Source organism: Prunus mume, linkage group LG3, assembly GCF_029339155.1.
Source record: "Prunus mume cultivar Tortuosa linkage group LG3, ASM2933915v1, whole genome shotgun sequence".
In the NCBI taxonomy this organism is placed as follows: domain Eukaryota; kingdom Viridiplantae; phylum Streptophyta; class Magnoliopsida; order Rosales; family Rosaceae; genus Prunus; species Prunus mume.
In genome coordinates this window covers 12,084,947-12,101,002 of record NC_142700.1, presented here as the reverse complement: position 1 = coordinate 12,101,002, position 16,056 = coordinate 12,084,947, and positions in this window count along the sequence as shown.

The following is a 16,056-nucleotide window of genomic DNA, read 5'->3' as shown; positions in this document are numbered from 1 at the left end:
TGACTAGTCATCTTTATTTGCTGTTTGGTATATACTTGATTATAATGATTTCACACACTTTCACCATAGTTGTTGCTAGCACAGGGGATGCCTAGATTGACGGGTCCTTCTGAGTGTCTAGGTTGTCACTAGTAATCTTCTAGGGTTGCAAGTGCTTCGCGGCATACTCTATGTGCACTCTTTATTGTGATTATTCATGACTAGCTGTTGACTAGTCATAAGTGTCTTTGATCAAGTTCTAAAGTGTGTGAAGGTTGTTGTGTCTTGGTTGTCTTGTAAAATTTACCCCTTGTCACCTAAGTACCTATTTCATAGCCATCTAGGGTTTTTCAAAGAATATCTTCTTATTTAGAAGGAAGATATTCTTTCCCTAAAATGTAGAGATTGAGTCTATTAGGGATTTGATTAGGATCAAATCATTAATTGATGTTAATATCTCCAAAATAAGATAATATCCTAAATTGATGATATTATCTTTTAATTGGTGATTATATTCCCAAATAAAGATAATATCCCTATTTTTGGTATCACTTAATTAGCTCAATTACTTACCTATGAGATATTCTTCTTATCCACATGGCACCTTGTGATTGGAAACCGGAATATTGCTCCCACAAATGCCCCCAACTTTTCCATGGCGTTTGTGAGGCATAGGAAGGAGATGAGAAATATTTTTCTGGCTTCCCAACTGCATCTGGGGTTTCTTCTTTGAGTTGGACACCTTTTGCAAATTGGGCTCCTAATTGGAGTAGGCTTTAGACTTTTTCTTGGAGTTGGGCTCCCAATGGGAATAGGCTTGTGATTCCTCATCGACCTAGGATGCCCAACCTTTATAAATACAAGGCTTCTTTTCACTCCTCTTCAAATTGCAAACTTGTTTTCTCTACCTTCTAGCTTGAGAGAGATCTTGGAGAATTGTACTGCCTGTCGAAGAGAGAGGAGTCGTCATGATGGCATAGGATAGCTGCAGGTGGCGACGACAATGGCGATGGCAATGGTTGCCATTGCTGCCTGCCCACGCGCGCCTTTTCTACTTCTTTTTCCTATCAAAGCTGGGCCGTTTAGCTTCGCAACAAAGGCTATGACCAAGGGAAATGGGGAAGCGTATGTGCTTCATTACGGCTCGGGCCTTGCTTGGTGCGGAAGAGTTGTTCCATCTGGCGTAGTTTGGGACGCACGGGCCTTTCTTTTTTTCCTCATTGGGATGCACCATGGCTTCCCTGTTGTGGCTGTAACACCCCGACCCCAAATTTATCTCATGTTTAATTAATTTAAGTGGAATTGAGAAATTACCCGTGGGATAAGAGTATTTTGGTCATTTTCTTACCCGGAAGGAATTTGGGAATTTCGGTTGTACCGTTGCGTAGAGCACGGTGAGATGAGTTCGTAGACACGTAGTGGGCTCGAATCGGAGTTGTAACGAGAGAGATATGATCAGAAGAAGCTCAGTGGCATAATCGTAAATATTTGGAAATTGGATTTTTGGTTAAAAGACGGAAATGCCCCGTCTGTCTCTCTCTCTCTCCCGCGGCCCTCTCTCCCTCCGCTGGTTCGCGACAAAGAATGGAGGCCGCCACGCTTTGGCCGGCCGTGCTCGTCCGCCACCAAAGTCGACGGCCAAAATGACCGGCCGCCGTCCTCTTCCTACCCAGCCGGGTCTCGCCACCGCCTGTTTCCGCGGAAAACGAGGAGAAAGCGCCGGTTTTGTGAAACTTCGCGGCCGCTTCTCCGTCGTCCGGCCGCCATTTTTGGCAATCAAGGTATGGAAATTCATCCCTTCTGCATGATCTAGCTGATGGTTGGGTAGGATTTCATAAATTTTGAGGCTAAGTAGCTCGATCTACGATTTGAATTCGGCCGGTTTTGCGATCGCGATTCCGGCCACTTCCGGTCAATTTTGGGGTATGCCCAAGAACAAAAGTGACTCCAAATTAGGTGTATTACCTAGGGTAGGAGTCTTGGCTCACGATTTGGAAGTTTTCCGGCGATGCGATATCGCTTTAGACACCCATGCCGCGTGTGGCGGCGCGTGGGCACCGAGCTGAGGGCATTTTGTCCCATTGTGATCCTCTCGATGTCACGAGCGCCAGAGGTGTGCTCGGATCTCATTTTGGATACCGTTAGAGTTCCGAACGGATATCGATATCGCGTATTTTCCGGGTTCGCTAGGTTTGGACCGTTGGATGGTCCTGAAATTATAATATGTTGATCTAGGTATTTCCAGGATCATGTAGGATTCGACGGATCGTAAAATGGAGTCCCGGATACTCCAGAAATGCTAACCCTAGGGTTAGGGTTTTAGTGACCGTCCGATCGTGCGATCGTGAGCGATCCGACCGTCCGATCTGGACCAAACTTGCAGGACGTGTGTCCTAGAGCCTGTAGAACCTATAGGAACTTTCGGATCGAATTTGGAGGTCGTGGGCCCCGCGGGCCCGTTTGACCAAGTTTGGGTAGTTTGACCCTGGGTTGACCGCTAGACTTTCCTTGTAGTTCTACCATCCCAGGAGGGCTAGAATGACCTTAGTGACAGGTCTCGAGCGTTGCTGAGTGAAACGGAGACCGTGAGCTTAAGATTTAAATTAGTGAAATTAAATGGGGGAGTTTACGGTATGCTTTATTTGTGGAGGTTTATATAAGTTTAGAAATTATATTTTTATATATTTAAATTGTGTGGATGTTTAAAAGTAAATAAAGCGGTTGAATGTTAGCTTACAGTGCTATACGCACTACCCCACGCACTTCCATATTGTGATCATGTTGAGGGTGGTGAGAATGTAGCTGTGCCTAGTGTGAGGTCGCACGCCTTTGGATTAGCCGGCGTGTTGAGCACCCTACACGTGGCGGCCCCGACGTATGAGGAGATGTGATTATGTGATGGCTGGTGAGAATGTAGCGGCCGGGCTGGTGAGAATGTAGCGTGCCCAGGTGTGAGGTCGCACGCGCTTTGGATTAGCCAACAGTTGATTGCACCCCATACGTGGCGGTCGCGGCCCCGACGTATGAGGGGAGATGTGATTATGTGATGGCTGGTGAGAATGTAGCGTGCCGGGCTGGTGAGAATGTAGCCAGCCCGGTGAGGTCGCACGCAGCGTCTTTGGATTAGCGCGTGTTGATGTGCTCCATACGAGGCCGGGTGCCCCGTCGTATGAGGGGTGATACTGTGATTGTGTTTGATGGGTTGTGATGGATAAATATTAGAATGTATGTAATTGTGTGGTGGTAATGGTTTATGTGATATTAGTAGCCAGGATAGATACGAAAGAGCTACGTGTGGCTTGATCCCTTAGTAGGGTACGTAGGCAGCCTGAAGTTACTAGGTGCAGCCACAGATTAGACCCCACTTAGGTGGTCTTATTGGGATTGGTTTGGACCTCGTTGTTGGTCCCAAAACTTGGTTGAATTGAGGCTTGTCCTGGGGACTAAGTGAGTGAAGGTGCGCGTGAGTAGATTTTGAAGTTGTTATATGCATGTTTGATGCATGAAGTTATTTTAAGAACTTTGTGGGCAGTTATGCTAGAATCATTTGAAGGCCGGAGGCCATTTATGTAAATGGCATGAGATTATATTGTGCATGCTGGCATTTGGGTTATAAATGTGTTTTTGCAGGTGGAAATTTTGGGGAAATGTTCAATTTACAGGGGAGACTCACAAATTTGCAGAAGTCTCGTGCCCTAATCCTCTCGTAAACGAGGACATAGATTTAAGGAGTGAACCCGCATGGGGTGATGCCGGGTCTCCGCAGGTTCATCTCGGTTCGGGAAATTCGGACGGGTCCCGGGCTCCAAGGCTTGGGCTTCCACTGACTACTCCATGGCTTGCCTTGCGACTCGGGCCACAAGGTCAATTCTTCTTCTCTTTTTCTTTTGTGTTGCTAGTTCTTTTTCTTTCAATTGCAAACCTGACATGTAATCCGACTTGCAAAAAATTCTTTTTGTCTTGCAATTGTCCACTCATCATGTTGTGAGAAAGGTAGTTGATCACTGAGCTCGCAAGTGCCTTTGTACCTGTGAGGTGGTTCCAAAGTGCATAAGAAAAGATTCGTGGCTAATCTACACCACGTTACGTTTGAAGCTCACTTCCAGAAATGGCGTGCCACATATGCTTCTGTCATACCTGATGACATGCACGTCAAGCTAGTGGAGTCTTTGACCGACGATCCGCCTTGTATAGATACGAATGATCCAGATCCTAGAATTATAACATTTTGTCTCTTCTATTTCTCAGTGGGCTTCACGTTCCGGTTGTCGAAATTCTTCAAGAAGGTGCTCTGCTCCATGGAGTGTGCCCCAAGTCAATGTAATCTGAACGTCTACCAAGCAATCATGTGCTTTGAGAATCTGAGCAGTTTCTTCAAGTTGGATCTGGCAATGTGAGAGTTCTTCTACTTCTTCGAAGTGAAACGCCATGAGAAGTATGTCCAAGTTCATATATGCAGAGCCAAGCTGTTCGACAGTCTTAACCAAGGAGATCATGTATGGCACGCCAATGTATTGAAGGTCAGCGGATAGTGGGAAGGCGAGGTCGGCGATGTTCCACTTGTTCCCATCATTTACTGCAATGGTACATATAACTTTTTTTTTCATCCGCTTCAATTTTGTATGAATTCTTTGATGTATGACTAATTGACTTCTATCATTTGCTTGCAGAGAATGAAATTTGCAATAGACTGGATCTCGAGTCGGATATGGCTGAGGTCCACTGGGACTTGAACATCCCATTAAGGTTTCGCGAATGGCGCTAGCTTTGAGCGAGTATCCGAAGAAAGTTGGTTGCCGGTCCCCTGCCCAGGATGTTGAGAGATGGAAACAGTATGGTCTAGACTCGATGGATCTGCCCATCGAATAGGATGAGTGTTCAGCCGAACCCCCCTAAAAAATGATGGTCGACGCTAAGTCCTTTAAAGATGAAGTTGCAACTTCGCAGGCAAGAGATATGTCATCGCTGAGAAAGAAGCTAGCACTTCCTTTTGCTGTGATCAAGTCTTCTTTGAAAAATGTCCCATCTGCCTAGAAGACGCAAGTTGGGACTGCTCCTTCATCATTTGCCAAGGTCAAGCACCTTGTCAATGCGGATAGCAAGAAGATTGGTGACATGCAAAATGTTCGAGACACTCCGCTCAAGTATCCTACTGACAAGCTCAGAAATTTCAAACTACCTTGTAGAGAAGTCTGCTCCCGAACCAGTTTACCTACCAAGAGGCAAAGAGATATTGATATTCATCCCCAAATTTCAAGTCGCCTTCATCGGTCAAGGGACGAGGATCGAACTGGGAGAACTAATCTTCCGCCTAACCATTGCGATCCAGCGTCGAGCCCGAGCAGTCAAACATGAAGCTGATTCAATGTCGTTGACTCTTTTAGAAGCAAGGGTGGTAGCAGCTAAAAAGGCTAGAAAGTCATTTGCTCGGGCAAAAGGTTTTTCGGAATTGCGAATAGCTGGTCCAAAGGTTGACAAGTCTAACTCTGCATAGGATGCATGTGTATCTTATCTGCTTAAGACAAACTTCATGTCAAGCTCGTCTACTTGCATCAAGCTAGTTGATCATAACCATCAAGCTGGTGACCTTAACACTTTCTTAAGTTTTTCCTTGGTGGTTTGGATCCGTCGCGGATTGCGTCGTCATGGCAGTTTTCTTTCTCGTTCGCTTGCTTCCAACCACGGTTATTTGAAAGGCTTCGGTTGGGTGATGAATAGGAAGAAACGGATTCCTTTGATTCAAAAGCATGCATTGAGCATAACTCGTACTCTCAATGAAAGCACCAAAACGTTTGTCCAAATTTCTCACGGAAGAATATTTACGTGTAGATCCTTTACTTTCTTAGCTTCATTCTCTCTGTTCCTCAATTCTTGTAAACCAAATAGGAGTAAAGGACCACACTCGGGAGTTGTTGGCCAAATGTCCTCCGATGCCTTAGTTAGTTCAATTGGATCTTTGAGAAAAGATGTGGCAATAACTAAATTGGTTGGAGTTTTCTCTCACGGGGAGAGTCGGATGGCCGAAGCCGTGTATGGTGGCACTTAGCTGTGTGGGAGATATGAGAGAAGAAGTGGCCGGCTACAATGGAGGTGGTCGAAGGCTAGGGGGAGAAAGAGGTTTCGGAGGTTTTAGAGTTAGGTTTCGAATTATCTTATATGTTGAATGTGGCTAGGTATTTATAGGGCTCTAGCCATCTAGGGTTTTTCAAAGAATATATTCTTATTTGAAAGGAAGATATTCTTTTCCCAAAATGTAGAGATTGAGTCCATTAGGGATTTGATTAGGATCAAATCACTAATTGATGATAATATCTCCAAAATAAGATAATATCCTAAATTGATGATATTATCTTTTAATTGGTGATTATATTCCCAAATAAAGATAATATCCCATATTTAAGATAAATCCCTATTTTTGGTATCAATTAATTGGCCATATAAATGGGCTCAATTACTAACCTAGAAGATATTCTTGTTATCCACTTGGCACCTTGTGGAAGTCGGAATATTTGCTCCCACAGTTTATCCCTAATGTCTGAAGTGGGTAAAAGATGAGAGAACCAATGCCACCATTGCGAGTAAGTTTTAGGGACAAATATTTCAATTTAAAAATTATTCAATTGCATATGTACGTTGGTCAGGGCGTCCCCTGTATCCAAGTTCGAATGCCTCTTCTTACATTAGATTAATTTAAAATAATTTAGACTATATCTTTTATATATAAAAATATATATATATATAATTTGAGAACGTTCGAACACCAATTAACCTCTAACAAATCATTGACATTTCTTAAAATGAAATATTGAAAAAAAAAAACAAAACAAAAAAAAAAAAAAGGAAAAACTTTCAAATTTAAAACAAAAATAAAAACCAAAACATTTATTAAAAAAAATGAACAAAGAATCGTAGTTTTGATAAAATAGAGTGATTCTAGATAGACCAAAATCACTTTTGGGAATAAACATCTCCCACGTGCTTCTCTCTAGAATCACCTCCTATGTGCTTCTTCATAAAATCACTTAAAATAACTTAAAGTGATTATTTGGAGAAGTGATTCTTCATAAAAGTGACTATTAGCCTCTTTAGAATCACTCCCAAACGATGATTAACTTTGTTAAGATGATTTTCCGTACAAACAGCAAAACCTCTACTGGCATGTGTCACAATCATACGCTATTACAAATATTACAGATGGCAACATCTCATATATAGTCTAACACAAATAACAGGGTAGAAAAGCAACAGCATACCCAGGAAAACAATCACGGCACCAAGGACCAAGCTTTAGCAAGAGACCAACGACATGCCAAGCTGTTCTGGATATGGATGATGAGGCTGAGGAATATTCCTTTTGAATTATTTTTATAGCATTCTATCTGATTCTATAAGGTGGATATATATACGGGTTCAAATAGTAAATACATACAGAATAGGATATGTAAAACTTTGCCGTTTTGAATGCTCACAATAGAAACCTACGGCAGCTCCTTCAATTTCCAGAAAGCAGAGCATAGTCTGGTATCAAAAAAACAAGCCACGATATATAGTACAAGTTAGAGAGGGAACGGGGGTTTTAAAGAAAGAAATAGGGGATTTCACAAAATTATGTTACCTTCAACTTCTTCTTGTTTTTAGAGAGAGAAACGGGGGCTTCAAAGAAAGAAAAAATGGTGAAATATGAAAGGGCTGTTCTGAATAGTTAGGGAGAGAAAATGGTTGGTAAATGAGGGGGAAGAAGAGTATATGGCTAATGCTTAAGAGCATATCCAATAGTAGTAGCAAATTAAACTTTTCAAATTGAAGTTTGTTGACTTATGTGGCAATTTAAAAAGGTTTATTTGATACTTGAATAATTTTTCCTCCAACAAACTCTTCAATTTAGTTAATGCAATATCTTGAAAAAAAATGAAAACATGTGAAAACTGTCTATGTATTTATTATTTGAAAAGAAAAAATGCAGATTTTAATATTTTTAAGGTAGGTTTTGTTTTTCCAAAGTAAAATTAAATGTTTTGAAGAGTTAAAGTCAACTTACCAGTCCTGAAAAAAGAGAATGAAGTTGCAGTTTTGATGAATAGGTTTGATAAGGTTGTTGGAGAGATTTTTTATGATGTGGCTCATCATCCTAAAATGATTGAAGAGATTATTAGAGATGCTCTATTGTTCTCGTACCGTGTAAAATAGATTAATGGCACTATACTACTGATAAAATAATAAATGAGCTTTTAATCTCATATATGTTTTTCAGTCCCATTCCCCTAGGACCGAGGAGTTTATTGGTCAACTGCTTTGGATTAAATCAAGGGTGAGCAGCCATAATTTCAATTAATAATATTTAATGCCAGTTTTTGGGATACATAATTTTAAATTCACCTGTATGTTTTCAACCGTAGGATGATAAAATATCTAAAAGTTAAGGTGTGTCAAAATTTGTATTTTTGTGTGTCCTCACTCCTAACCCACCTAAAAAGAGGAAATATATAAAGAAAGAGAAGATGAAGACAAGATAAGAGAGAAGAAGCATATTGGAGAGAGTATGAGAGGGAAAGAGATGAAGAAGATGGAAAGAGGATGAAAATAGAATTCGAGGGAGAAGATGATGAAAATAGAAATTTTCACGTGAACGTGTGTATTCTTTTTCCCCAGTATAATTAAGCGTGTATTAAACCGGGGTTTGTGAGTTGTATTAATTAGTCAGGTAAGGAGAGTATTAAAAGTCTAACCCGTTCAAAATAGGCAGGTAATTAAAGAATACAAGTTGACACCAAACAACTGACATAGACTCTTTACTCCAATCCAGAGTCTAATATGGTGTACCAAACGAGCCCTAAGTCTTATAAAGACCTCCATGACACTCTTAACTTTTCCAAGTTGGACAAATTCAACTCAAACAAACTCTATAGCCAACAAAGCTTAATTAGGAATAAGTGGTAGATTATGGAGGGTCCTGGGGTATACAAGCCAAAAGTCCAGAGTGGAGATCGTGTACAAGCACTTAGTGAAATTCTTTTCATTTTTTACTTTCGCTGGGTGAGGTGGGAATAATCTAACCTAAAATGTCGTCCAATCCGACATACATACAGGTGAATAGAACTGTAATTAATGACAATTAAAATAAAACAAAGAATCAATGTCCAATCTATTTTAAGAACTTACTTTTACAAGTCGTAATTGGAATGAGCATTAGCCCCCAAATTAATGACAGAAAAATAAATAAATGGTAATTAAAAAATTTCCCTGATGATAAAAGTGATCGTCCACTAAATTAATTTAATCTTTCTTTTAATCCCACTAAATTAAATTCACCAAAGATAGCATCAATCTTATCTGGTGCTTGATTAAAATGTCTAGCTCAAGTCCTCGTCCAAAGTAAATGGAATGAAGAGATGCCACACAATTAAATACGTCATCTAATCCAACAGGTTTTATTGCTATTCATACTATATTTGTATATCACATTATTATACTACTTTATGTGGCAAATGAAGTGAACATTCACATCAATTAAAAAGTGTTAATAAATCATAAAGAAAACTAAAATATTAAATTAATTTTAATTAATATGACTATCCACCTCATCTGCCACATATGATGATATGAGAATGTTACATACAAATATGATAAAAGTAGCATTATTCAATTTCTAATCATTTCTATTATTCTAATTGTATCAAATGTGCCCAAATTAAATAAGACAATAAACAACAAAAGAGACAAGCAACTGTTGTTGGTATTATGGAGGCTGAATAATTTGTAGGCATTGTGTATATATTATGGATTGTGATTGGCTTGGAAAAAAGATTATAGAGCACTGAGAGATGGAAAAGTGCAATTTGCTTGAGAATTGCAAAAGATTTGGAGCTGCAACATCTCTCATGTTTATCGAGAATTAATGAATGGTGCTGCTGACCAACTTGCTTCCCTTGGATTTTCTTCTCCTTTAGCCCTTCATATTTTGGAAGTTGCTGCGATGCCCTTGCTGTGTATTTTATTAGAGAGTTATTCACGCTAACACTTCTTTTGATTTTTTTTTTTTTTTTAAAATTTTTCACAAAACACATCTAAGGTTTCAGAGATTACATGGATACTCTTTGAGGTTTTAACTTTTTTTCACAAAATCCCTTTACATTGATTTTTTCGTCCAAAGATTGATAATTTTATATATGTAAAAAAATTGAGTTATTTACACTATAACACCCCCTTAAGTTTTCCGTTTTTTCACAAAACCACCTGAGGTTTCAGAAATTACACAAACACCTTTTCGTTGAGGGGTTTTGTGAAAACAGTTTAAACCCTCAAATGGTATTCATGTAATTACCAAAACCTCAGGGGGTTTTGTAAAAAAGTCAAAAACTTGAGGGGGTGTTATAAATAACTCTTAAAAAAATTCTCCAAATGACAAAGTTAGCCCTTGAGATTAGATTGCACATACATTTATTGAGGTTACTTTTGTTATCTACAAAGTTAGACTAAATGAGCAATTAACAAAAATGGGTTTCTTTTAAACAAATTGAAACTTCAGAGGTTGTTTGTGTAGGTTTTGAAATCTCAAGGAGTTTTGTGTAAACACTAAAACCTCAAGGGTTGTTAGTGTAAATAATTGATAACCTAATTAAAGAAGAGTGGTGATTTCCCCAGTCCTTTTGCTCATATTTTATCCATTTACACTCTTTTTTTATAAAAAAATGAGTGTAAGTGGATAAAATAGGAGTGGGGAAATCATTGCCCTTAAAGAAAGCTTTAAAGAAGTCACTTCAATGAGACATATAATTGGAATGACCACTAGTGCGTCTTTATGGTTACGGAATTTAAACTCCAAATCATAACCAGCTAGAATTCTCAAACTTACGGCCACTTTTTTTTTTTTTTTTTTTTTTTGTTGATACACGCAATAATAAGGAATGGGGATATTATGTTCTTAATTGCCTGAGCTATAAACTCTCCTTGCACATAAGACTTTTTTTTTTTTTTTAATACTTTTGATAAAGTAATATTCTAAACTGCTTCAATGTGCGAAGAGGAGGCATATTGTCTCGACCAGCTTGCCTAATCTAAATAGTCTCATCATCCGATATATGGGCGAATAGAATTGTAATGACAATTAAAATATGGGTTGATTGCAAGTGATTGACCTTGACCTGAAGAAAATAGTGGAATACTTCATGCCGTAACTATAGTTTTCGAGTCCAGACATTGTGATTGATAATCAATTTAAAGAAGGCTTTAAAAAACTTACTTTCACGAAGCACGCGTAATTGGAACGACCAGTACGAGTGGTTCTTTATGGTTATGGAAAATAAACTCCAAATCATAACCAATTAGAATTCTCAGACGTAAGCTCCTATTCTTTTTTCTTTTTCTTTTTTCTGTTAATTCAAGCAATATTGGAGAGGGAAGGGGGAAGAAGGAGGGAGATTGAACTAAGGACCTCGGGTGCAAGAGTTAATGCTCTTAACCACTTGAGATATAAATCTCTTGCACTGAAGGTCACTTTATAAGTTTAATAAAGCGATATTCTAAATTACTGCAGAGAGAATGATCGAATTCAAATGCAAGGAGTGGGCACATTATCTTAGCCAACTATCCTAAACCACGTCTACAAACATAAGACCACATCATTTTCTCCTTAAGAATATTAATATAGTGTCAATTTATTCTATACAAAATTACTTGAATTCGATATCATTTGACCACTCAATTAAATTATTAAAATTTTAGTACTTTATTAAAGCACCTGTTCATTGATCTTGTAGGACACAATTAGATATCTAAACAGTTTCATGAAGGGTGTCCCTCAAATTATTTGAGGAATCCCTTAATAAAATGGAACTGATATATAGATATATAGATATATATATATATATATATATATACAGAGAACTTCTATTAAGGGATCCCTCAAATTAGTTTATTTGAGGGACACCTTTGTAGGGCCCACTTTATATTGTATTTCACTAATCCAAACCGTCCATATTTTAGATAATCATTCAAAGATCGTCTTTATAAAAAATCACTTGAATCCAATATCGTTTGACCACTCAATTGTGTTATTGAAATTTTAGTACTTTCTTGAAGCACCGTATTCATTAATTTTGTAGGATAGAATTGCATATCGAAATGTTTTTCAATTTGTCTAATTTTTTGCAAGGATGATTTATGAATGTAGATTTAAAAAATAGATAGTTTGGATCTTTAAAAAAAAAAATTAGTAGAATACCCTAAAGAGTGTTCATTAAATAAAATTATTTAAAGAATCCCTTAATAAAATGGCAATTATATATATATATATATATATGAAATTAAGAAAAGTGGGGCCAAGGCCATCCTCGGCCTTAGTGGCTCTGCTACAGAGCCCATTAGCAATGAGACCGAGTATTTGGGTCACTAGGTTTTGTCACCTAGATTGTAGTAGTCATTTATCTCTCACTCTCGGATATATGAATCTAAAGTTCTTATTCAAACCAATCAAATTTTCAATTTCGTTTTTAAAAATCAGGCACAACAGCTCGAAAGCAACCAAGGTAACCATAAATAATAAAGGTAAAAAGCAAACCAAAATTCTTACTCAAAACTTCAGAAGCAAAGTTTCATAATTCAATTAACAAGAACACAGTCTATTTCTCAACGAAGGACTCATGCCTTTGTTTTTCAGCGTATAATTTATTTTTATTTTTTTGTCAGAGTTAAGAAGGGGAGGAGGTAAACTCACACACACACACGAGTATCATAGTTACTTGAACTCACCACACCACTTGAGAGCACATCTAAAATTTGGCCAATCCAACTAACACCGTATTAGTACCTTAATTATCATTTATGAAACATTCATAAATTGTTGTCTGGTGGGGCAGAGGTTGGGGTTCAGGGGGTGGGTAGGGGCGTAATTGTGGGGTGGTGGTGGGTATGGCGGCTTAGGGATTCCAATGCCTTTGTTGGTGACCAATTGCCGAGTCTTTCTCTCTCTCTCTCTCTCTCTCTCTCTCACCAACGGCACACCACGACCCAAACTCCCTTCTTTTTTTAATATTTTTTTCTTTTACATATTTTTATTTTAGGTTTCTCTGGTATTCTCCCTTGTAAAATGACAAACTTGCCCCTGCGATTGAAGGAAAATTGAATGGAGTTGTGAAAACTAAACTGTAAGTGCATGTTTGGCATTGCTTATTTGGAGTGATAAGTGATTTTTAAAAAAATTATTTTAAAAAAAATTTGGGAAGCCTAGCCCGTTTGGTAAACTATGAGAAAATCACTTACCCTCCGTTTGGATGAGGGAAAATAACTTAGAATTTAGGTAAAAGTCAGGAATTGAAGAAGAGAAATTGACAATTCCTTGTTTGGCAACTTAAATTCGAAACTTATTAAATGACGCGTGGAAAAAATCATGGAAATTGAGGCATCAAATTCCCAAGTTTAATTTCCACCAAAATAGGCGTCATTTCACAATTTCCGTAGTGCTGGAATTCATATTTTCCAGTGTGCCAAAACTTACATAAAAAAAAACCACCAAACTTTTCATTAAAAAAAAAAAACCAGCGCCAAAAACCTATGAAACGGAGTATAGCCAGAGAAGTAAGGAGAAGGAGTTCTTCTTGGGTTATATGGCTCTTTTGGATCAAGTTTGAAGGTTAGTCTTCAAGCCTTTCTCTTCTTCAATTTATATTTTTTAAATTTTAGAGTTACTATGGTTTCTGAATGGCTATCAAAATTGGGTGTTTCTGACTAAATTTATGAATGTGTTGAATGGGTTTTGTGATCTTTGCAGCACTATGGCTGGATTTTTGGGAAATTTTAACAAAATACTCTATGCCCATAGATATTGGTGTGTGATTGGTGTTTATGGTATAGCTCTATAGTTGTTTGCTAGCTTTATCACTTTGTGTTATCACCTTTCTTTGTAGTTGTTTGTTAGCTTTATCGCTTTGTGTAAGCCATTAGATGTTGATTGTAATCTACACCAACTTGCCCATAAGCTACAACTTGGCCAAGGTGCTCCTTCATTCTTTGGGACCTGAATTAAGTCTTATGATAGTGATTAATTGATTTCATCATTTATTCCTATACTTTTGTTTGCAACTTTTTAATCAAAGCCCTTTCAGTTTCTCTAGTCATTGGTCTTTTGCCAAGTGAAAAAGAAGTATTAGGGTCTTGATTGCTGATTGCTTCTATTTCTAATTCCATAGGTACTAGAGAAATATCAAGGTCTTGATTGCTTCTAGTTCTAATTCCATAGGCACTCCCAATTGAGAGAAAAAAAAACGTATGTTGCTAATGTTCATTGCATATGGGGAGTGATTTGGTTTGCTAATATGCTTTGTTTGTTTAAGTTGAGTTATTTAGTTCAACAAACGATATGTTATTTTATACTTCGAGGAATACCTTCTATGTCGGTTATTAGTTTTTTTGTTCTTTCGAAATATTTAATATCTATCATTTATAATTTACATGAGCTATCCAAACATTGAAATTTTCAATTTCTGTCATTTACAAAATTCGACATACATAAATCCAAACACTGAAATCTTCAATTGCCATAAATTGAAATGACGGAAATCTAAATTCCACATTTTAAAATTCTATGTAATTTGCAATTCCTTCATCCAAACGGAGCATTATTGTTAAAAATTGCTGTGAGAGAAAACTATAAGGGAAAACAGCTAATGAGGTACTTTCATTTTCTGATTATGCAGGAATTAGTTTCGAAGGGGTGTTGGGTTTAATGATGATTATGCGTGAATCATTTTCTCATTATGCGGGAATCAGTACCAACAGCACTTTTAACAAAAAGTTTACCAAATGTCAAACTACTTTCTCTCATAGCAAATCTAATAGCGATTATTTTCACAGCACAGCAATGCCAAATTGGAAGTCTTAAATTGCCTATTCTTATCTAGTTTAAGTCTTAATTGGGTGAAAAAAAAAATGAAGGGAATAAAGTTGAATTAGCATGATAATTCAGGGGTAAAACGACATTTTACCTTTTATCTCAATATCATACAAGTCAAATATAAAGCATATTCTGTTGCCCAACCTTAGAGAGAGAGAGAGAGAGAGAGAGAGTGGGAGGGGGATGAATAAGGTTAATTGCAAATTTAAATTTAAATGCAGATGAGTAAATTGACAAGGACAATAATAAAGAGATAGGGAAAGAGAGATTCAAACTCAGAGAGTTATACTGTTTTAGTCCACCAGACCTACATCTAGTCCTCAAGTACACCACTTGAGAGTTCGATCCACTATGTTGGAAAAACTCCTTGCAGGTGGAGTTGAAACCTTTACATTGCTAGAGGACACTACTCATTCAAATCTAGAGCACACCACTCTAACACACAAGGTGGAAGACACCCTTCTCACCTCACTTGGTCAAACCAACCCCTTTTACAAGTTTGAAATAACTCTCTGAACAAAAAATCTCTCCTATTCGAGATGGATATACAATTGAATCTCACACAAAGATAACTCTCTTTTCTTAGTAGGTAATGCAGAAGAAATTCGAACACTAGAACTCTTGTATGAATTTGAACAGGATTGGCTCAAGAGAAAAATATATTCAGAGTATGATGAATATTTGTAAGCTTGGATGAACATGTTGATTAATCTAAATACATATTTATAAGTATAGAAATAGAGCCGTTAGGAACGTAGCCGTTTGAGAAATATGTGAGTAGTTAGAAAAATAGCTGTTATGAAATAGACCCGTCGGAACAGTATACATATTAGCTATTATCCGTTGGAACAATGTACATGTTATCTTATTTCCATTTCCAGCATTTAAGTAAATGTCTTTGTCCTTTTACTTTCATTTATTTTTATATTACTCCATTTACTTAAGTTTACAATGTAAATAAAGAACTACCCCCATTGGTATAGATCAACCAGAAGAGGTATGCATAAAAGTATTTGCCCTAAGGAGGAATCCCAGAATTCCGTCGATCGAATTAGATCTCAATAGGAGAATCGGTGTTTTACTACCAGCCATAAGTTTCGTGTTGGATGCAGTACTCATACTTGGATTCAAAGAAAAATACTAGAAAATCAAATTCCCACCAAATCAAAATATGAAAAATCGGTTTTAGT